The sequence below is a fragment of the Canis lupus genome, chromosome 8 (assembly GCF_011100685.1).
Source record: "Canis lupus familiaris isolate Mischka breed German Shepherd chromosome 8, alternate assembly UU_Cfam_GSD_1.0, whole genome shotgun sequence".
Lineage (NCBI taxonomy): Eukaryota > Metazoa > Chordata > Mammalia > Carnivora > Canidae > Canis > Canis lupus.
In genome coordinates this window covers 26807087-26830411 of record NC_049229.1, presented here as the reverse complement: position 1 = coordinate 26830411, position 23325 = coordinate 26807087, and the positions used below count along the sequence as shown (strand labels likewise).

The window sequence follows — 23325 nt, the reverse complement described above, 5'->3', positions numbered from 1 at the left end:
GTAAAAGACTAGAACTATTGTGACATTCCTTATTAAAATATACTTTTCATTGTATTACTATTCCAAGGTTAAGAGTATGGAACTGGATCTCATGGTCCCTAATGCCTTAGTCTAGCATCCCCTACCATACTGTTGGTCTGGAAATTCCCCAGAAACATAGATGAGTCTTTTATAATCTCCAGTATTCACCCCTGGATGCTGCTGGATGAAAATCAGTACCCAGCTCTGATCTTCCATCCACAAAGGGTATAAGGAGCCAGTATCAGGATTCGGTATTGGATTTTTTTTTTTAAAGATCAACTTTTTAAACATCAACCTGCCTCCAAGAACCCACCAATATCAGCTGAAAGGGAGCAGGGTGTTTCAGTGAGAACAAGGAAAGGGTGCAGTAGCAGCAAATCTACCCCATTTTTCCCCCTAAGGTTATAAAGAGGCCATTTTTCCCTTTCTGTCTGATTCAGAGATGATATCATTGCTCTTAGGACAAATTAAATTATATGAGTTGTCAGAAATCTACAATAAATCTCCAAGTAATACATGGAGAAGAGGCCCATGCTGTATTTTAGTTTAAATCAATAAATAAATGCTCTGATACATTTCTGTATGTATGTATGTATGTTTGTATCTATCTATTTTCTATCTATTTATTTGAGAGAACAGGGGAGAGAGGCAGAAGAGGGAGAAAGAGTCTTAAGCAGAGCCCAACGCAGGACTTGATCCAATGAACCAGAGATCACGACCTGAGCCAAAACCAAGACTCAGATGCTTAACCACCTGTGCCACCCAGGTGTGCCTCTGATACCCCTTTTATGTGCAAGGGAGCATACCGCAATAACGTGCTGCACACACTGTGCCCACTCCTCTGCTCCTTTATTTTTTTCATTTAACATATCCTGTAGCACATTCTATATGCAATATCATCACATAAAAATTTACCACCTCCTTTCTCAAGACTTCATAGAGTTTCGTTGTTTGGATATATCCAAATTTATTTAACCATCATCCATATTAAAGGACATAACTGTCTATCTTCATCCTCTTACAAATAATGCTGAAATTATTATTTCCATGCTTGTATGTGTTTTTGTTTTGCCTTGGTTTTGTTATTGTGGGGAAAAAAAATTCCTGGAAGTAGAACTGTTAGGTCAGAGGATATTTGTATTTTAAATTCTAATATTTCCAAATCGTCCCGCAAGAGGCTGCACCAGCTTACTCTCAGTGAGAAGAAATTTTCAACACTGAGTTTAACACCCTTGTTATCTGACTCAATTCTCATAGGAAATGCAGCTTTGCTGTGTGGTATAACAGGTAAGTCCGATGATGAATATATGGAATGGAATAGGTGCTTTAGTCAAGATGTTTTGAGTTGGTGAGTGGGAGGGTGGGAGTCTGATCGACCTCTGGTGGTGACAATTTCATGGCAAAGGAGAAAAATTGGATGTGGTTTTCAGGTCTGGCAGCTGGTGACTTGTATGGAATATTTGCCATATCTCACTGGGACCTCCCAACTCCGTAACTCTTCTGGACTTCACCTGGGTTGGTAAAGGAAATATCCGTGATTCAAGCTTGTACACTTACTGATTACATCAGATAAGCACATGAAAGCTCCATAAAATCCACCTTTCCCTCTGAAATGTACATCTTAGTGTGCATTCCTAGGTCAGGTTCATTCAAGTCTCCCAAGAATCCAGCAGTTCCTTTGATGTGTGGCTTCCACAAACTCCCACCTAGTCTGGAGAATTCTGTGTGTTGGTCATGATGCCCTGGGACTTTCTGTCCTCACTTGTAGCTGTACAGCAGTAGAGAAACAAGGCTGGCTACAGACTTGTCAGAGGAGGAGATGAAAGCTATCGGCCAGGGTAAGCCTTGTAGATTGGCTGTGAACTTCCGCGTAAATTCCACCCTCATCCTTCATGACCAAGGATGGTAATAAGTCAACCACATTACTAACCTAGTCCGGATCTGGTGTGATCCTCTCAAGATACTTACAGGTGACAGCTAACCTAATCTACAATCATACTTAGTAGAAAATAAATTTCCTGCTGTGCCACACCCATATTCTGTTAACAAAATGTGCTGTCTACCCATGTCCAGTCTGTGGCCAGGCAATATGGGAGATACAAAAGAAATATAGGGGGTGCCTGGGAGGCTCAGACGGTTAAGTGTCTGACTCTTAATTTCAGCTCGGGTCATGATCTCAGGGTAGTGAGTTGGAATCCTGAGTCAGGCTAATCGCTGGGCATGGAAGCTGCTTCAGATTCTCTCTCTGCATCTCCCTCTGCCCCACCTCACCCCACCTCGCTCTAAAAAAAGGGGGGGGAGAAAAAAGTATAAAGCAGGCAATCAGAGCAGAAAACAATCAGTGCAGAGAAGAGAAGAGCTGGGCAGCTGGTCCAGCAAGTCAGGAAGGAGTGGGTAGAGGCTGGACTAGGGTAGCACTAGCACAGGCGGAGAACAGCACACTCGGAAGTCTGCAAAGGAGGAATAAGTCAGGACGAATATCGCAGTAGAGCCAGAGAGCACGGGCTGGATTCTGTCTCTGCCTTACAGTGGCGTGGCCTTGAGACCCTGAATTGTTCTGAGCCTTTTTTCACCTGTAAACTTAGGACAGAAGTACTGGCCCCAGCTGGCTGGATTAGTGAGCTCAGTGAGTTAGCATAGGGTGCACGGTCTGGCTCATAGTGGGAGGTGCTCAAAAATGTTGGCTCCCTTCCTTATCTACTGATCTCTGTGCCCGGCCTCCCGTCTCCTGGGCAGAGATTGCTTTAGAAGAAAGGGGAGGAGAGGGCTGGACGATGATGTCTGTTTTCCAGACATTAAAGCAGGTGCCATTAAGCAGATTGAAAAAGTTCAGAAGGGCAAGACAGGGGTGATTTTTGATAGTTTGAAATGATCGTGGGCTAGTCCTACTGGTGGCTGTAAACCCAAGGGCTGAGAGCTGGCACCAACAGGGAGGCCAAGGTTACTCAAGCCACATGGGTCTCTGGACTCCTAGAAGGGAGAGAAACAGCAGCCATGGTGGAGGTGAGCAAGCTCACTTGAGGCTTGGGGCTCAGGCATAAAGACCCTAATGATGAAGCCGACATCACATCACTGACCAAACCACATGAACTAGGCTCCCACACTAGTGTCCTGGCTGCTTGGTTACGGGCTTTCATCTATTTCTGAGTTGACAAGAGTAAGGAGACTGATGTGAGAACCCATTGGTCTGCTATCATTACACGACAGAGTGTCTGAGGTCCCCTAGATAAACCCCTAGGAGGAGGTGCATATTCAATCAAACAGGTTCCTGCTGAGCTAGGGCCAGAAACAAACAAAATCATTCTATCCACAATTGCTGAGTTTCTCCCAAAAGGCCAAGAGCCTGGCATGAACAAGGCTCTTTCTGTTTGTAGAACTGGAGTTGAGAAAAGTCAGGGGAAACTGAGGAGCAATTGAGCAGACCAGCCCCCTGAACCACTGGTGATAAACTGGCTGGTGCAATTCTGAGTCTCATTAGACCACTGCCTTGGGTAAGAGATCTCCATGCCCCCTACTTTCTTGAAGACAGTGGGGTTAAATCGTGATTCTGACAGTTGCTGGTCACAACAGAAGGGGCAGCGCATTCAGAGTGGGAGGACTACAGTTTGTCAGTTCTGGGAGCTTGGGTGAGTCACTCAATCTCCCTATGCCTCAGTTTCCTCCTATGCAATCACACAAAAACATCCCAGCTTTGCAGTAAGCCTTAAGTGAGCACACATGAAAGTATTTTGTATAATGTAGAACTCTGTGAAGACAATAATTAGTGCTGTATGGCAGGCCCATCGTGTTTGTCTTGAGTTACCTCAGGAAACTCCTCTGCTCAGAATCAGCATCAGGGAGGGTAGCTGTAAGAAAGTGAAATTTGGGGATGCCTGGGTGGCTCAGCAGTTGAGTGTCTGCCTTTGGCTCAGGGCGTGATCCTGGGATGGAGTCCCATATTGGGCTCCCTGCATGGAGCCTGCTTCTCCCTCTGCCTGTGTCTCTGCCTCTCTCTTTCTGTGTCTCTCATGAATAAATAAGTAAAATCTTAAAGAAAGTGAAATTTGCTTCATCCACTTCCATGTAGTGGATGAATTGTGGCCCTCAAAAAGGTAACGTCCAAGTCCTAACACCACCATGACCACCTCCTGCCCTGCCTCACACCTGTGAATGTGGCCTTATTTAGAAATAGAATTTTTGCAGATGTGATTAAGTGAAGGATCTTGAAATAATCTACCCTAGATTTATGGTAGGCCCTATATCCAATGATGGTCCTATGAAAAAAGAGAAATTTGAGACAGAGGGGAAGCCCTGCAGAGATCTGGAGCAATGTGTCTGCACGCTAAGGGACTCTAAGTGTCGTTAGCAACTGCCAGAAGCCAGGAGAGAAGCATAGAACACATTCTCTTTCAGGCCTTCCAGAAGGAACCAACTCTGCTAATGTCGTGATTTTGGACTTTTGTCTTCCAGACAAAAGAATAGATTCCTATTGTTTTAGGTCATTAAATTTGTGGTAATTTGTTATAGTAACCGTGAGAGATTAATACACCACACAAATTGGGAAGCCTTGGTACGACAGATTGCCAATCTCTTGGTTCACCTCGGCTGCTCTCCTTGATCCATCTGTCCTTGAGGACTATTCTCTCTTGGCTGTCAACGCTCCCTTTGGCAGCTTTTGGTAGATTTTATTTTGATATTGCCGTTCCCCTTCTCAGAAGCTACAGTGAGTTCCGGATGATTCCAAGTGACGTTTAAACACATTCTTACATGTCTCAAAGTTTTGCTCTTGGGGGAATGGCCTGGACAATCTCATTGCCTGGGGCCATCAAATTTATCATACTTTGAAATAAGCATAGCAGTTGTGTGGTAGTTGATAAACCACAGCGCCCGATGGTCTGTCGCTACCTTGTTGCTTAGAGCAGTGGTCCTCAACCTTAGGGTGTTAGAATCACGTGAAACGCTAGTGAAAATAGAGATCGTTGGGCAGCCCGAGTGGCTCAGCGGTTTGGCGACGCCTTCAGCCCAGGGAGTGATCCTGGGGACCTGGGATCGAGTCCCACATTGGGCTCCCAGCGTGGAGCCTGCTTCTCCCTCTGCCTGTGCCTCTCTCTCTCTGTCTCTCATGAACAAATAAATAGAATCATGAAAAGAAAAGAAAAGGAAATAGAGATCGTTGCCTCCTTCCCTGAGCTCCTTCCTCCCCACAAGTTTCTGATTTAGTAGGTCTGGGGTGGGGCCCAGTATTTCTCATTTCTTTTTTTTTTTTTTCTTTTTAAGATTTTATTTATTCATGAGAGACACAGAGAGAGAGAGAGAGAGAGAGAGAGAGAGAGAGAGGCAGAGACAGGCAGAGGGAGAAGCAGGCTCCATGTAGGAAGCCCGACGTGGGACTCGATCCCCAGTCTCTAGGATCACCCCTGGGCTGAGGGCGACGCTAAACCATTGAGCCACCTGGGCTGCCCTCTCCAAAAACTTTTAAAGATTTTTATTTACTTATTCATGAGACACACACACACACACACACACACACACAGAGAGGCAGAAACATAGGCAGAGGGAGAAGCAGGCTCCCTGCAGGGAACCCAATGCGGGACTCAATCCTAGGACTCCAGGATAATGACCCGAGCCGAAGGTAGATGCCCAACCACTGAGCCACCCAGGTGTCCCAGGTTTCTCATTTCTAACATGCTCCCAGCTGATGCCAGTGGTCTTGAACCCAACTGCATGTGCCAATGGCAAGTGGTTATCGAACTTTGCCACACATTATGATTACCTGGGAAACTCCCTTAAACCCCATGTCTAGGCTGCAACCCAATATCAACTAAATCAGAGTCTCTGGGGATAGGACCTGAGCATGAGTATTTTTGAAAGCTCCTCAGTGATTTTAATATGCAATCAGATTGACTTAGAGGCACTCTCTTGTCCCTGAGCCAGATGGGGATGGCTTGGGAAGCTGGGAGATGCCCTGGCTAGGCCTGGCACCCCACTCTAGGGGTGTGTAAAGGAAGGAGACAGAAACTGGAGTCCTAATGGGGTGTCCTCTCCCTGTGGCTACAGCCTAAAGACTCCATCTGGGGACCCAGCAAGAGAGTGATGCTATCGCTGATCCCAAAGGCTTGGGCGCAAAGCCCTATTTGGTAACACTACTTGCTTTATGAATTTGATCAAGTTGTTCAACTTCTCTTTGTTCTCCTTTCCTTATTTACAAAATGGGGACAGTAAAATTACCTACCTGCAACCAAAAGTAGAGAAGATTAAAGGAAAAGATGTATTTGAAGCACCTGGCCCAGGTGCTGGAGAGGGCAGACACTGAGTAAATAAATGTTCATTTCCCTTCCCTGCCTCCTCGGCCATCTGTTCCCTCCTCATTCTCTAGTCTGAACCAGTGGGGAGAACAGGGGCCTGCACGCTTGTCCCTTTGTTTCTGGTTTCACTACCAGAGTTTGGAATCTTACTCACACTATTTTTACTTTTACCTTTTCTTTTTTACTATTAAAAAGAAATCTTTAGGGCTACCTCTTTTTTTTTGTTTATTCTTCTGAGATTTCTTCTAAATATGCATACCTATCGCCCCTTTCTTAATGGTAGCATACTTTATGTCTTTTTCTCCACTTTGCTTTTTTCATTTGTCTATATATCTTGAAGATTACTCCATAGCAGCCTATGGAAATATTCTTTTTATTCCTTTATAGAGCCACAGAACATTCTATTGTGTGTGTGGATGTACCATAGCTGATTTAACCAATTCTCCACTGATGGATGTTGGGGTTGTTGCCAGTCCCATACTATAGCAGTGCAGTGATAGACATGCTAATGCCTGGTTTTCATGTTTTGCCAGTGTATCTTCGGGGAAGATTCCTAGGCACTCTCCTGCTGCTGCCCTAGGCCTGGTTACAGACACTGGAATGCTAACTCCACCACCTGCTTCCTTTTCTTGTGATGGGGCAGGCCTTGACAGGAGAAACAACAGAAAGGCAGTCTCTACTTGATTTCTGTCTCCCCACTTTCATACCTGTGCATCTTATTGGAGTGACCTAATTCATCAACAGAACTCTAGCTGTAAAGAAATCTGGGAAGTTTAGTTTTTGGGTTTCCTGTCTCTGCCACACTGAAAATCTCCACAAGGCCTTTGGAGTGCTTGTCACACTCTCCAGCTCAATTCCTTTGTTTTACAAATAAGGAGATTGAGGCTGGGAGGGCTAGGTATGTGCGAGGTCCATATGTGCCTATGATCTCGATCCCATAACTGGTTTGTGGCTAACAGCCTTGGCATTTGCCCCCTCACTTCCATGCCAGTAGGGGTGCTTGTGAGTTGGAGTTTCATACATACATACTCCATACATCAAGAACTTTTCATTTTCTAAAACAAAACAAAAACTCTCACAGTCTTCTTTGGGTGTATTATAAGTTAGTAACTGTTATGTCCCCCCTCAAATCCATATGTTGTAATCCTAATCCCTCAGCACCTCAGTGTGACCAATTTGGAGATAGGGTCTTTAAAGGGTAATTAAGTTAAAATGAAGTCATTAGGGTGGGCTCTAATCCATTATGATAGGTGTCTCCTAGGAAGAGGAAATTTGGAAAAAAAAAGGGGGGGGGAGGAAATTTGGATACAGACAGGCCAGAGAGGGGTGGGGGGTGATGTGATGACACAGAGAAGGTGGCCCCCTGTAAGCCAAGGACAGAGGCCTTGAAACCAAGCCTGCCAGCACCTTCATCTCAGACTTCAGCTCCCAAAACTGTGAGGAAGTATATTTCTGTTGTCTGAGCCACCCACTCTCTGGCACTTTGTTACAGTGGCCCTAGCAAATTAATATAGAAACTAAGGTCTGGTAAGAAAAAACAAAAACAAACCATGCATTGGTAGGAGACTTATTCGGTCTCTGTGATGAGTTGCTTCCCTCGGTGATTTTTGCCCTATACGTTTGTCCTATCACCTTACCTCTCGAAGCTTCTGCCAAGCCAGACTCTTTTTGGCATCTTTCTCTATGACGGGATCTCACTCAGAAAGATGCTTTCTGCATCTTGCACAGTTCGGAAGTCTCTGGAGTGGTGAATTGGCGTGGCCTTCATTGGTGGCAGAGGCGCCAGCCCCTACAGAGAGAGAGGCTGGGCACCTGAGAACTTGCACCTTATTCGGCATTCCCTGAGCACTGTCACTCTCAGCTTTTCTAGCCCACCCTCTTTGGGGAGCTGCAGCAATCTTGCTTGAAATGTGTTTTGCCCCTGTTTTCACAGGAGGTAAATGTGGCATGTAAATGCATTTTTAATGACTCAGATCTGCATTTGAAAGTACTTTCCAGCTTTGCTGGGTCATTAAACCTTTAAATTCTTTAATATTTTAATGATTTTTATAGTCCAGCGATGTGTAGGTTTGTTCAAGTTTGCACCCTCCTCCTGCTTCCTTGCCCGCAAGATGCTCCAGCAAGAGCTCACCAAAGGCTTATTGAACACACGGCCCTGTTCTGACCGGGTCCTTTCTTGGCAGCCAGTCCCCTGCACTGGCAGTCACCCTAGCAGAGGCTTATCATCTGCTCTTTCTAGCAGAGGCTCATCTTACTCAGGCTTAGGTTCTAAAGGCAGTTAGGATGGTCCAAATGACCTTTGGAAATCTGCTCAGAAGTTGCCATGTTGGAGATCATGAAACCATTTCCCGGTAAGTCCAGTGGGTCCAGCTATCCCTCCAGTGTTGGAACAGAATATGGTCTTTTCAGTGGAGTCCCCAGTAAGGATTGGCCTGTGTCCAGGGGCTATGCTACACCAGGCCTGGCTAGTTCTTACACAATGAGAAGAAGGCAGAAACCAAGACCTACTGGGAACAGCAGATTCATATCCATTCACTGAGTGGAAATGTAGGCAGAATTACCTGTATTATTTAAATAGTGCTCTCTTCCCCCAGCCCCCAACCTCCTCTCTCTCTCTCTTTCTCCCTCTCTCCCTCTTTAGTTTTGCCGAACACACGTGTAGCATGGCTCAGTACAATATGGCAGACGGAATACTCCCTGGGGTCCAGGATGAGAGACTGCAAAGTTCGTTCAGCCACAAGCATTTTGGAGAATGCTAAGGCCAAGGCAGACTCTGCAAGCAAATAGAAGTCATTGCTCTCTCTTAGGTTCAGTTTACTCACCTGTAAGATGCATGTTTCAGGATTGGATGATCCCGAGGCTCCCTTCTGGAGCTTCTGACATGGGCAAGTTCAAACTCAGGCTCTCAGCTGAGGAAGACTAGCCACCTAGGACAGCCGTAATAACCCAGGGTGCTAGGAAAGCGCTGGCCCATTCCCCTGCACTGCCCGGAAATGTCCTAAGACAGAATTTGGTAGAAGGGAGAACAAAGCTAAGCAATGAGTTCTGTAGGAGAATGCCTGCTAATTCACCCTGCTTGCCTCCAATGCCTCTTCAGCAAATCTTTTTTTGTTTTAAGAATTTTTTTTTATTTGAGAGAAAGAGTGAGCAGGAGGGGGAGGGAGAATCTCGAGCAGAGTCCATGCTGAGCACAGAGCCTGATGCAGGGCTCGATCTCACACTGCAAGACCATTACCTGAACCCAAGAGTCGGACACTTAACCGACTGAGCCCACCCAAGAGCCACCAGGTCAGCAAATCTTGATTTTGCACCTGGTACAGACACGACCGGGTGCTCTGTATTGGAAAGGTAAAGGCAGGTAAACTGTCCCTGTCATTGTGGAACTCCCAATCTTGGTATAATTTTGAGTGTTTTATCACAAGTGAGAAAGCTGAGCATTTTTTGTTTGGGGGTAAAATCCACTAGGACAAACTAGGGTGTATATCAGAAAAACTTTCTGCCTTTAATTAATTTCCAAATGCATATCCCTTTGGGGGCTGTGGAAATCATTAGTGCTTGTCACCAAATATTTCTGTTCTCCTTCTACTGACCACATAGTAGGTTATATTTTTCTGAGCCACTGAAGTTGAGCATGGCTGTGTGACTTGCTTTGTCAATGAAAGATGAACGGCACCGTATGTTTTACTTCCAGGCAAAAGCCTTATAAGCCATCACAATGCTCCCCTGTGGTTCTTCCCCCTGCCATCCCACATAACCAGCAATGTTCCAAGTAGTGGAAGCTCACAAGCCTGTGTCTCTCCATGAGGACAAAATGGCAATATAAACCTGGCAGACACAGGGTGGACATGTAGTATGAGCAAGTTGTGTTAAGCCATGGAGTGACAGATATGTGAAGTGCATGGAAATGAAATTCAGGAGATTTGGTTTTCCTGTCATATTTTTCTTAAAGTTTTTTATGCTTTTTAGGAATTCAGGAGAGCTGAACATCTGTATGAATTAGCAAATATAGAAGTTGCTGAGCACTCAGAATGGAACTGCTTTGTGGAATCCTTGTCTTTTTTCTCAACCTAGATCCACCTTCTTGGACTCACCCCCACCATGCCCCCACCCTTCTGGCCATTGGAGCTCATCCTGTCCCTTGCCACACATCAGTTTCCAGGTAGGGAGCCGAGTGCCCCATGCTTTGTGCACCAACCTCCATCAGCCTTCTGTGCCTTGGCTTCTTATATCTCATGCCGCGGGGATGCACTGCTGACTACAACTTCAGGAGAGAGCTCCAGAAAGTTAGGCCTGTAGAGCATTGAGTGCTGTTCCCACCACATACAGTTTTAGGTAGCTCATCTTGAGCCACACAGGGACCTCAACAAACATAGTTCGTTATTCCTCAGGTATGCTTGTTACAATTATATTGGTATACCAGAATGTCTCAGCAAAACCTTAACTTGTGGCCTAACCCATAGAGAAGGTATGTTTTTATGTACAGTTTCTGTACACATATAGCACATGGGTGTGTCACAGAACTTTCTGTTCCATTATGCTGGTCTAGCTGGCTGTTCGTGAGCCAGCACCACGCTGATACTGCCATGGTTTGTAGTGTATTGGATTGAGCAAGTCTTCCTTCTTTATTCTTCCTGTTTAAAAAAACTAACTTAATTATTTATTTATTGAGTTCCTCAAAAAAGAAATCCAGCTGGCATTTTGAGTGAGATTGCACTGAATTTTTAAGTTAATCATTGATTTAATTAGGTCTTTATAGAGTCATCCAAGATAGGTCATCCTATATTAGGTCATCCAGTCCAAAAGCATGGAATGTGCTCTATTTATTCAGATCATTTTCTGTTTCCTTTATTAGAATTTCTAAAATCTGTATGGAAGTTTTGTGTATTCTTGGCTAATACCTAGATGTTTTGTAGTTCTTGTTGCTATTGTGAATGGTATCTTTTTAGTAATATTTTCTAGTAGCTATTGTGAGCAAGGAGAGATGCCGCTGCTTTGTGCAGGTTAATTTTATATCTGGGAGACTTAACTGAACCTTACTAGTTCTGATTTGTTTGTATCTTTGTTTTTTTCTAAGGTGACACTCTGCTTTGCTACAGGAAGAAACACACATGCACCACCACCCCACCCCACCCCCGCCTTTAATTTCTGTGGCAGGTAGTGGTGATAATTTTCGAAGGGGATGACTCACTGGGGAGGAGTGGAAAATGTTTCCTTCTTCCCCCACTATAGGAGGGCTGGGTCCTCTGTGACTCTGACAGCTTCGGAGTCTTACCCTCCACTACTGTGGTGGGAGAAAAGATTACTAAAAGTTCTCTGATAACAGGAAAGAGGAGGGAATGTCACCCAAAAGAGAGAGGGAGGGATTTAGAAAGAAGGGAGAAGCCAAAGGAAAGGGAAAGACTCTTTTGAGGGGCATTTTGACAGGATCGGCGATCTGTCTGGGGCCTGGGAAATAGCAGAATCAGTAAATGGTAAAAGAATCTCTGGTTCCAGAAGAGTAGCTGGACCAGAGACCCACCATCCCACGGTTTCACCAAAAAGCCGTGGGAGGTGTTGGTCACCTAATGTAGGGGTGAGGAAGTACCTCCAATCACCACCCGCCTACCTCCAGCCATGCTAACCCCAGTAGAGGCCCTGCCCCATGATTGCTGCCCCCTTGCAGCCAAGCCACAGGGCCCGACAGCCCCAAGCCAGAGGGCCTGGGATTTTCCCAAGTCTCATCTCCCTACATCCCCACAGCTCCCACAAGTCAGAGCTGGATCTATAAGGCGCAGCCAAGTTGAGGACCCTACAATGGATACTGAAGAGAAGTTGACTGAGGGAAGTCCAGGAGTCGAGAATGTTTTAACTGGGCAGCTTGTCTGCCTTGTTTAACGAGTAACCATACTGAACGTTAAGGGTTCTTTGATTTGGAAACATCTCTGCACGCTTGAGAGACGGTGCAATGGGGCTGCCTCCTGCCCTGCACAGTATCTAATGGGGCTGCTGGAGGCAGAGTGGAGAGGCCTTGGTTAACAGCTGTGATTGGTGACCTTGATTTTAGTCACCGGCTGAGTGACTTTAAAGCAGGAAGTGAGGAGGCCATTCCCTCCCTGTCCCTCCTTCAAGGGCTCGCCCAGGACTGAATAATGAGTGCATTAAATGCAGCTCTTCTCTGCCCACCTGTGCTCCCCCTTTTGCCCCTTTACTTTCACGAATTCTGACCCCTGGTACCCAAAGCCCTGAGTGTATGAATACTCCCCTCAGAGAATCTGCTTCTTTTAACAGATTGGGAGGAGCAGAGCCATCCGGGCAGGTCTGTTCATGCGGGAAGCAGACAGATGCCTTCAAATCCCACTCAGATGCCAGACCCCTTAGGGTCTCAGTGGGGAGACAGGCCTGGCTCTGCTTGGAAGCAAGTCATAAAGAAGGCAGGCTTGCTTTGTCGACGTATCACCTCAAAACAGAGGAAGCTATTCTGGAGCAAAGAAGCCAGAGAGAGTTGTCAATGGAAAGAGGGGTGGAGAGAAGCCTGGTGGAGTGACAAATGCCTGGGCCTGTGAAGTGCTTCCACACACTGAAGAGCCAGGCCCGGCTGGAGCCAGGGCATCCCCGAAAGCCCGGGTGAGGCCGTCCTGGGGTGTGCTCCTCGTTTCCTGTTGCAGCCCATCTCCACACACGAGCGAGCGGCTGCGGAACAACGGCTTGCAGTGACTCAGCTTTATAAATAGGACATTCGTAGCGAAGAGTATAGGAAATTCCCAGAGTCTGCTGCCTGGCCTTATTTTGGGTGTGCAGTTCACACAAGTGAAGTCCCAGCCTCCCTCCCCACAGCCTCCTCGGGGGCTTGATTGCAGGCGCATCTCCTCTGCTTTGTGACCTTGTGACCGGAAATGTCCCGGGGGAGGGCTGAGAGGCACAGGGGATGGAGGTGTCCACCTGGGACCTTGTTCAGACGCCGTGGGAGAGAGGAGCGAACACTGGCCTCAGGGTCCCCGCGCCCAGCCCGCAGAGCTCCTCGTCTGCCTTGTCTCACTGACTCTCGCTTACTCCCCCGAGGAAGGTGTGTCATTATTCCTATTTGGTAGATAAAGAAACTGGAATCCAAACCCACATCTGACTAATCCTGGATCTCAAGGCTGAACCGCAGACCCAGCCTCTCCTAAGCATAGAATAAGAAGGCAGAAGGATGATAGGGATGATAGTAAAGGAGAGCCTTCTGTTTTCAGGAGACAAGGATGGGAGAAGGGTGCCAGTACCCTGACCTTCTGGTGATACTGCTTTTTTCCTTCTTTCCCTCAGTGACATCTTCCTTGGTAGGGGGCTGTTTGTGGAAGCTCAAAGACTTGAGCTTTGAGTGGTTCAATGGCCCCTGCTGTAGCTGGGTTTAAAGAATCTGAGAGGGTGTCTACACAGAGGCAGGAGGTTCTGCAACAGAGAGGGTGGGGGAGAAGTCAGGGCATTGCAGGTTTAGGACCTGAATGCTATTCAAATATTTGCCCAACAACTCCCAGTGCTTTGGAATAAGTGGCAGGAGCGGCCCTGCTGAGTCACTGGATGCTGAGGCATTAAACAGAAATGTGATAGCACGCCTCTAATGACTTCCAACCTCTCCTTCCTTGTAATGAGCCAACGTCTCCCTCACCAAGGGGCCTCCTTACAAGGAGAGGCCTCTGCTTCTAGGCTGCCAGACAAGGTGGCACCTTCCACCTTTCTGGTATGGAGTTGGCACGCCCATGACTTCATCAGGTGGCTGGGACTGCCAACACTGTTCCGAGCTCCAGAACTATATTTCCAATAATCTATGAAGTTTTTCCTCTTAGATGCCCCCAAGTCTTCCGATTTCAAGTTCATAATAGAACACTCCAGACTTTTCTTCCTGTATTCTCCCTTTTAGTTAATGACCTCACTTTCACCTAGTCACTGTAGTTAGCAAATGCTGAATCATCTTTATTTCCTTGGCTCCACTCCTCCTCCTGCTTTCCCTGTGTAACTGATCCTCACGGCCTTCATGAGGGCCCCCAGTTTCCCCCACCACCTGGAGTACAAGCAGGTACTGGGTCCTGGCCACGGTGCCCTTTTCTGACCAGGGTGTGTACCTGACCCAAGCCAAGCCCATCAAAGCCCTTTCCCAGGATTTTTCAAGTGGCAACAGGGAGTTGGATCACCCCATCCCTTTCCTTTCTGGTTACCAGCTGGGAGGCCTGTGGTCATGTGCTCTGCTGCCTGGAAAAAGTCCATCCACAGCAGGATGGGAGACCATGCTGATGAATGATGGCAAGAGAACTCCTGAACAGATGGAGTTCCTTATTCAGCCTCCCCGAGTCCGCACTGTGGCCTCTCTCCAACTCACCCTCTGCAGGGTCACCAGGATTCTCTACTGTTGTTTCCAACCTGTTGTCTTAAAAAAAAAAAAAAAAAATCTAACTACAGGGAAGTTTACAGAATTATTCAATGAACACCCATACATTCATCCATATATAAATTCCAGTTTACCAACTGTTGGCGAGTTAGCCACATTGGTGTTCTCTCTGTATGCATGTACACATTCTCTTCCTGAACCACTTGAAAATAAATCATTGATATCATGATACTTTTCTCTTTTTAAAAATATTTTATTTACTTGAGAGAGAGAAAGAGAACAAGTGGGAGGAGGGGCAGAAGCAGGAGGAGACGCAGACTCCCCACTGATCAGGGAGCCTGACACAGGGCTTGATCCCAGGACCCTGAGATCATGACCTGAGCTGAAGGCAGGTGCTTCACTGGCTGAACCCTCAGACACCCCAGAACTGTATTTTCTCACAGCTCTGGAAGCTCGTATTCTAATAATATCAAGGGGCTGGCCAATTCAATTCCTGGAGAGATTCCTGGCAAAGCCTCTCTTCCTGGAATGCAGATGGCTGCCTTCTTGTGTACAAACACACACACACACACACACACACACACACACACCCTACACACATATCCACAGAGAAAGGGAGAGAGAAAGAGATAACTCTCTGGTGTCTCTTCTTCTAAGGGCACTAATCTCATTGGACCAAGGTCTCAACCCCATCACCTCATCTTACCCTACTTACCTCCCAGAGACCCCCATCCCTAATACCATCACACTGGGGATTAGAGCTTCAACATATGAACTGGGGGGGAGGGGGGGACACAAATGTTCAATCCATAACACTAACCATCCTGGCATTGATGCATACAGTAGAGGGGCTTCTGGAATCCCACTTCTACATTAGGGCCAGTGACCTCCTAATTGCCCATTCTGTGCCCCTGAGGTGCTCAGTGCAGACTTTTTGGATAAATGCATACTGGATTCTGGCATGGCTCCACACATTTCCACCATCAATCTTGAACTCAATTGGAGCTAGAGTCAGATTTTTCAGTATATAAAAATCAGGAAAAATGCCAAGCAGCAATTCTCTACTATTGTTATTTTTTTTTAAGATTTTTATTTATTTATTCATGAGAGACACACAGAGAGAGGCAGAGACACAGGCAGGCTTCCCACAAGGAGCCCGATGTGGGACTCGATCAGGATCCCAGAATCACACCCTGAGCCACCCAGGCACCCCAATTCTCTACTATTTTTAAATAAAGGACTTTTCTCAAGTCTTTCCAGTTCCCATCCTACCCCACAGAGAAGAGGAAATGACTCTGAGCAGAAACAAAGACGGGGGAGGAGGGGGGGGGAGTCATTCTTTTTTCTAGAGATAAATTACTACCAGGACCTTCCCCATATTGACTATAAGGAATTAGGGAGGGAAAGGCAACAGCAAGTGTGAGTCTGGAAAGGGAACCGAAGGTCACCAGCCAATGGGCTCAGAGCCACACACATCTTCTCACTTACCTTGTCTTCCACGATGTCCCTCTGTGCCAAGGAGACAAGTTTTTAGGTTTAAAGGCATGGATCTAATACATTAAAACATGTGCAAGCCCTCGGAACCAAGCAGGTCCCCTTTCTGCTATCTGGTTTAGAGAAATGTTCATACACATGCAGGGATGCATTGCTCACAACAGCAAAAAGCCAATTTAAATAGTCTTGTTGTCTAGGCACAAGGAAACAGCTAAATAAGGAGTGCCACTGCTAAGCACATTGGGAAAGTATTTAACAATTTAAAAATGATGAATGGGTCTATGTGAACTGATGTGGAAAGACACCCACAGACTTATTGAGAGGAAATTCATGAGTTGAAAATAATACCTATAGGATTTGTATATAAACACCCCCAAAAACTTTAGTTTTCCTTTTAAAACTTCCTGAAAATGTTATCATCTTAAACATACGGGACAGTTTGGAGAATAAAATAACAAACGTTTACTTGTAGACCCACTATGTAGTTGTTGTTTTTTTTTTTTTGCCACATTTGCTTTAAATAAGAACCATGTTCACCACACTGCATCTAGATAAATATATGTTGAGCATATACTATTTGCCAGACATTGTACTAAAGATGGTGCTAGGTGATATTGGTGTCATTGTGAACAAGACAGACAAGCAATCTGCCCTCATGGAGTTTAACTTCCTGGGTCAACAGAAAACAAGCAGTGGAGCAAATACATTATTATGGATCATGATGAGTGACATGAAGGAAAAGCAGGGATAACAGGTGTGACCTACCTCGAGTAGGAGGAGCAGGGCTGAGGGATCTGAGGAGGTGAGCTGTGAGCTGACACCTGAAGGATGAGAAAGAACCAACCATGGGAAGAACAAACTGGGCAGAGGCCCAGAGAATCTCAGAATCAGGGATGGCTGTATAATTGGCTCCAGCCAGTACAAAGGAAAATGCAGGCCTCCAGCCAGTGGTGGGAAAGTCAATATCCCCCTCCCAGGGCCTTAATGCTTTAACCTACAGCAGATGGGGGGATCCCCAAAGGATTGCAGCCTCTGTCCTAGGACATGCATGATACCTGCCTGGATCTAGATAAGGTGAGAGATTAGATGTGCCATGGGACTGTCAGCCCCAGTGGAGATGGTTGCTGCTGTGCCCTGTCCTGAGGTGTCACATCAGGTACCCGACTCTGACCCTCCCTACTACCCTGCCCAGCCTGTTACCAGGGCTGAAGGATGACAGCAGAATGTGGGCCTCCCCCTGGCAATGTGCCTGGCAGAGGGTGGCAGTGGTCATAGGGAGGACATGGAGAGAAAAGGTAAAGGTAGGCCAGGAGGACCTGGGGCCCCAGGCAGCAGAAGGTGGTAGGAAACACAATGACAGATGAGTTGAGACTCTAAGCCTAGTGCAAATGGCCTGCTCCATTGACCCATCAGGCTTCACTTGCAAAACATAAATTCAAAGATAATTATTAAGAAATTCAAGATGGCAGCCTGGTTGGCTCAGTTGGTTAAGCGTCTGCCTTTGGCTCAGGTCATGATCTCAGGATACTGGGATTGAGCCTCACGTCAGGCTCCCTGCTTCTCCCCCTCCCTCTGTGCCCCCCACCCCCACCCAACCCTGGCTGGTGCTCTCTCTCTCTCTCTCTCAAATAAATAAGATCTTTAAAAAAAAAAATTCAAGATGGTGACCACAGGGTATTAAAATCCAACTATAACCCTCCTACCCCCACTTCTGAGTGTAAGGCCCAAAGGGGCTGCACTTGTCTCAGGCCTATGAAGCTGACCCTGTTCAGAACTGAGAGGAGGCCAGCATCATGACTGATCACAGTGAGTAGTGGGAAGCAGAGGAGGGGCACAGGCCAGATAATGCCAGAGGATCTGTGCGTCCCTGCAAAGATTTTATTCTTTGCATTTTATTCTTCATCCAGTCAGAGACTACCAAAGGGTTTCAAGCAGATGAGTAACATTTTAGGTCTCACTGGCTACAGCGTGGAGAGTAGATTGGGCTGTGAAGGAGTGAAAATGTGGCTGACCAGTGCCGGTGGGAGGTGATAGTGACTTCAAGTCTAGTAGAGGTCCTGGGAGAGAAGCAGATGGATGAGAGACGTTTTAGGAGCATAGGGTAAAAGAAATGGTTGATAAAGAGATCAAGGAAGGAAGAGCCCAGGGAGTGGGAAGGTTCAACTGGGCAGAGGTTGAAGTCAGAGAGTAGGAAGATGTGTACAGCAGAGTGGAGGCAAGATGAAGAGCAAGAGCCCATGCAGGGTCCATCACAGACCCGCCTAAAGCCCAAGGTCTGGGAACCCCAGCTTTGCAAATGGCATCTGATTGCATGGATCTGTGTCTGGATAAGCCAGGTTGAGTGAGCTGAGCTCCTCTCCACATCCTAGGGAGTTGTACCTTACCTGCCCAGTCTCTCCTCCAGATGCTAGCCTAGAGGGCTCCGCTTGTCACCTTGCAGGACTGCTTAGGAAGGCTGACGGTGCCTGTCCTTCCCTGCCATGCCCGCCTGCATGGCTTGGCCTCTTAAAACACACATATGAGAATGGGAACTCAGGCCAGAGCATAGGAGGACCCAGGGATGAAGAGGAGAAAGAACAGTGGTTTTACCTGTGAAATCAACCTGAACCTTAGTTATCTTGAATGCAAAGAGTGACCTTCCTGCCTGGCTGTCCTCCTAAGCAAAGGACTACAGCTGGGATTCTATTTTCATTCAAATACCAATGTCAAAGAGACCTCATGGTTTCCTTTTTGTAAACCAGTAAGAAACATCCAACAAGGGAAGGAGCACAAAGGAGGAGGGGTAGGCAGGAGGATTAGGCAGGAGGAGGGAAAGGGAGGGGTTTGCCGAGCTGAGGATGATGTGAGAGCAGCTTGCCTGCCATCCAGGCTTCTGGTCAGCCCTCGGCTTTGGAGAAGCGGCCACGGGAAGCCGTGAGTCAGGAGAGCATTCTTGCAGGCTTTGCTAATGCTGATGCACATGCAGAACGGGAGGAAACGCGGTCCTGGTTTGACCTAACCATCAAGCCCTCTCTCGTCGTTATTAAAAGCCATCATTAAAAAAAAAAAAAAAAAAAAAAAAAGCCATCATTTTCTCCCTCCCTGGTGGCAAGGTTAGTGGAAAGAAATTCAACTAAAAGTAATGTCTCAGACCTATTAATTTCGAATGGCCAAAAAGAAAATGAGTCTGCGGAAAAAAAAAAAGAAAAACCTCCTTTTATTTCCTGTTAATTGAGCCAAAGAAAACTCTCCTTCAAATTACTGAGCTATTCTCATTGTTCTGTGTTTGTATAGAGCTCTGTACGGCTCCGGGGCTGCGCTCAAAAGCTCTCAGGACAGTCCTGTCTTGGGGACAAGCAGCCTGGGGGATCTAGTTTTTCTCAGTGTGTCTGCAGGAAGTTAATAAGAACTCGAAGGAAAACATACTTTGGGAAACAATGGCATTCAAAGAAGTAAAATGGGTCTCTTTACTATGCAGAGCCTTCAGCGTACTAATGAACAATGTCAATCTTTAAGAGGCGTGCGGAAAATCCTGTGGGTTTCCTCCTCAATACCATTCTCTGCTCCACTTTTTTGCTCAGATAACCTGGATATATTATTTTAAGATTTTATTTATTCATGAGACACACAGAGAGAGAGAGAGAGAGAGAGAGAGAGGCAGAGACACAGGCAGAGGGAGAAGCAGGCTCCACTCAGGGAGCCCAACATGGGACTCGATCCTGGGTCTCCAGGGCTGAAGGTGGCGCTAAACCTCTGAGCCACCCGGGCTGCCTGATAACTTGGATTTTATTTGATTACATACCTGTGTTTCGTGGGCTCCTCCCTGTGCCAGGAGGCATGGTGGTTAAGCTGACCCACCACCCTTGACAGTGATCACTCGAGGTGTGGGCATGAGATGCAGCCCTGCCCATGGGATGTAAGGCAAATCAGACTTGGGAATTTCTAGGAAGGTTTTCCTCACTTTTGAAACAAAGACAATACGGGCGCTTGCCTCTTCCTGTCTTTGGACACCATTGTGCACAGACAGGAGCTTGGAACTGCTGCAGTCATATTAGATGCGTGAAAAGCTGAGAACACCTCAGAGAAGCTGGTCTCAATCCCTGATGCTGTTAAACTGTGGGATTAACCCTTGGGTCTCTTTCTTCATTGTTGAGGCCACGGGCTGTTCTGTGTTGTTCAGCTAAAGCATCTTGAAACCGAGAGGGACACAAAATGCAAACAGTCCCAAATTCACTTGACTGCAGAAGCTCCTTCCTGACTGGCATCCTACTGAGAACCCTTTGGGAAAAGCCAAAGCGTGAGTGATATGGAGTTGGAAATTGGAAACTCCAAGTTCTGTTTTAGGTTCTAAAACTCACATGCGCTCCTGGGCCTCATTTCTAACTTTGTTAGAAGAGTGTGTAAACTAAAATAACATAAGTGCTTGATGCTATGCATGGCACATAGTAGATGCGTTATAAATCATTGTTGCTAACAAAATGGGGGCCTGGGGGGGAGAGGAGAGAATAGACCAGTTTCAAATCTCATCTCTGCCTAAGTGTTTTTTTTTTTTTTTTTTTTTTTTTTTTTAAGATTTTATTTCTTCATTTGGAGAGAGAGTTGGAGTAGAGGGAGGGAAAGAGGCAGAGGGAGACAGAGAATCTCAAGCAGATGCCATGGCTGAGCACAGAGGGGAGGGGCCTTAATCTCTCTACTTCAGGATCATGACCTATACCAAAATCAAGAGTCAGACACTTAACCAACTGAGCTACCCAGGCGCCCCACTGCCTAAGAATTCTAACCATTCCAAAAGTAAAACCTGTGTTCTCTGGCCCTGTATCAGTTTATAGCATCCTCTAGCTCTCCACTCGGCTGGTAAGAGATAAAGACACCAGAGATGTCCTATGTGAGCACCCTGAATCAAGGGCCCATAGTCCCTTTCTCTTCTGCTGAAGCAAGCCTGGGGTTCTGCTGGGTTGGGCTCCCTGGATGGCCAGTGTCCCTCTGCCTATGCTAATGGCTCCAGGATGCTCCTCAGTGAGAATTCCACATGTACCCGAGGCCTGGCCTGCCCCAGGACAATCTCCAGTCTAGACACTCTTGTGGATGCCAAGGGATTGAGTTCCTCCTCACCCAGCGCTCTGGCTGGGACTCCGCAGCAGCTGGCAGACAGCTGACCAAGGGCTTTGCGCTCTCTCTAGCTCTCGCTCTCTCTCTCAATCTCTCTTGTCCACTGAGACCTTTTATTTGTATGTATTACCCCTAGAAAAATAATCCCAGGATTTTTCCTTCTGTGTGTTTTAATCCATAATGCCAGCTGAGATCATCAGTATAATAAAACCAAACTAAAGGGACAGGAGCAGATTGTCCTACCATCCTTCTAGATCTTTGAGTTGCACATCACAACTGGAGCTCCACACTTGCTTCACCTCCTGTGAGGCTCACAAATATTTTCCCAGCTGTTACCAACAAGGATTTCAAATTCATCAATGTAATCATGCTTCATCACCATGGTTAGAAACTGGACCATGACTATGAAACATGACCTAAAAAGAACCTAGTGTTTGCCTTTCTTTTGGTTGGTGTTGGTGCCCTTGAGAGCATCTGCTTGGACGTGCATGAGCACCATTAGGGTGGCATGGAAAGACAGGGCTTTGCTAGGTTTTATTTGGTCTGATGAACAGCACAGAGAGCAAGTGGCTGTGAATGTGAATGTGTGTGTGTGAGCACATGTGTGTTCGTGCATGTGCACATCACACCCAGGCATAGTTGTGACTCAGTAGAAATACCTTATGGAAGGAGTGAGGTAGACTAGGCAAGTTTTACTATTCGTTCTTTATAGGCCAAGAATTCGAGGTTCAAAGAGGCAAAAGGTGACATTAGCACAGCCCAAGTTGATATTAGCAATTAGTGGCACAGCCACTTGTGAGAACTAGCCTCTGGCTCCCAGGCCATTGCTCTTCCTACCTTGTGAAGGACACATTGGATATTCAGCAGTGAACTGGACACTCGCTGTTTGAGGACTTGGGGAGGTGGGGGCAAGAATAGAAAGAGGCATTTCTGCTGCAGCCCAGGGCTGGGTTACAGGAGCCCTAAATTGTGAAAGGTTATAAGTGAAGTAGTCGTGCTGCCCAGTATTAGTTTGGAAGAACACTTGGTGGGTATGTGTCAGATTTCCTGGAAGATGTGGTTTTTGAGCTGAATTATAAAGTTGTGCTTCCTATTCTCTGACATGTATAGGAATCCCCTGGGTTCTGATTCTGTAGAGCTAGAGTGATGCCTGTGATTCTGCTTTTTTCTTTCTTTCTTTCTTTCTTTCTTTCTTTCTTTCTTTCTTTCTTTCTTTCTTTCTTTCTTCTTTCTTTCTTTCTTTCCTTTTTTAAGATTTTATTTATTCTTCAGAGACAGAGAGAGAGAGAGAGAGAGGCAGAGACACAGGCAGAGGGAGGAGCAGGCTCCATGCAGGGAGTCCGACGTGGGACTTGATTCTATCAGGCCCTGGACTGAAGGCAGGCGCTAAACCACTGAGCCACCCAGGCATCCCATCTTTCTTTCTTTTTTAAAAGATTTTTAAAAATCTATTCATGAGAGACCTAGGCAGAGGGAGAAGCAGGCTCCATCCCAGGACCCTGGGATTATGACCTGAGCCAAAAGCAGACATTCAACCACTGAGCCACCCAGGTGCCCAGATTCTGCTCCCAGGTGACGCAGATGCTTTAAGTAGCAAAGTTACGAAAGAGGAGTAAGAATTACCCCCCCGTTGAAAGAGGTTTTCAGAGAGGATATTCTTGGCAGTAGCAAGCAAAGGTCAAAGATGAAAAGTACCATGGAGATCAGGGTGTGTGGGGTGAGGCGGATGAGGGTGGAGAGGCGAGGAGGACCTCTCCTAAGAGGGCAAGGGACACGTGAGAAAGGTCTGGTAAATGAATGACAGTTTATATTCCGTCCATGGCTTTCAGTGTTTCTCAGGTTGGACCCGTTTCAGCTCTATCAGAATCCTTTGGGCCCCACCCAGCATATCCTAGATTAATTGGTTCTGGAGAAGGCCTAGGGAATCTGCAAAGTTAAGAAGTTCTCAGGGTGATTCAGACACAAACTGGTTTGACAACCTGTGTTGGGCAATTTGTGGGTTTCACACAAGGGAGAGACAAGATCAGATTTGCATTTCACACAGATTCCCTGGGAACTGGGAAGGCCAAGCTAGGAGCTGGGCCCCCGAGGAAGGGG

The 23325-nt window shown here is 46.6% G+C and overlaps 2 long non-coding RNA genes across 3 annotated transcripts in view; one reads left to right on the top strand and one right to left on the bottom strand.

Moving 5' to 3' along the window:
• Positions 1 to 732: 732 nt before the first annotated feature.
• LOC119872857 overlaps positions 733 to 23325 on the bottom strand; it is a 28385-nt gene continuing 5792 nt past the window's right edge. The window contains exons 2-5 of one of the 2 annotated variants that reach the window (XR_005363229.1): positions 16906 to 16961; positions 14638 to 14685; positions 9128 to 9303; positions 733 to 1532 (exon numbers count right to left, since the gene is read on the bottom strand). This is a non-coding gene — a long non-coding RNA (uncharacterized LOC119872857). Of the gene's footprint in view, positions 1533 to 9127; positions 9304 to 13579; positions 14686 to 16905; positions 16962 to 23325 lie in introns of those variants that run through there. The other variant, XR_005363228.1, reaches the window with a different exon arrangement.
• On the top strand, positions 7661 to 14755 carry LOC111097028. Its single transcript, XR_005363230.1, has 2 exons — positions 7661 to 10464; positions 11380 to 14755. It is a non-coding gene; the product is annotated as an uncharacterized LOC111097028 (long non-coding RNA).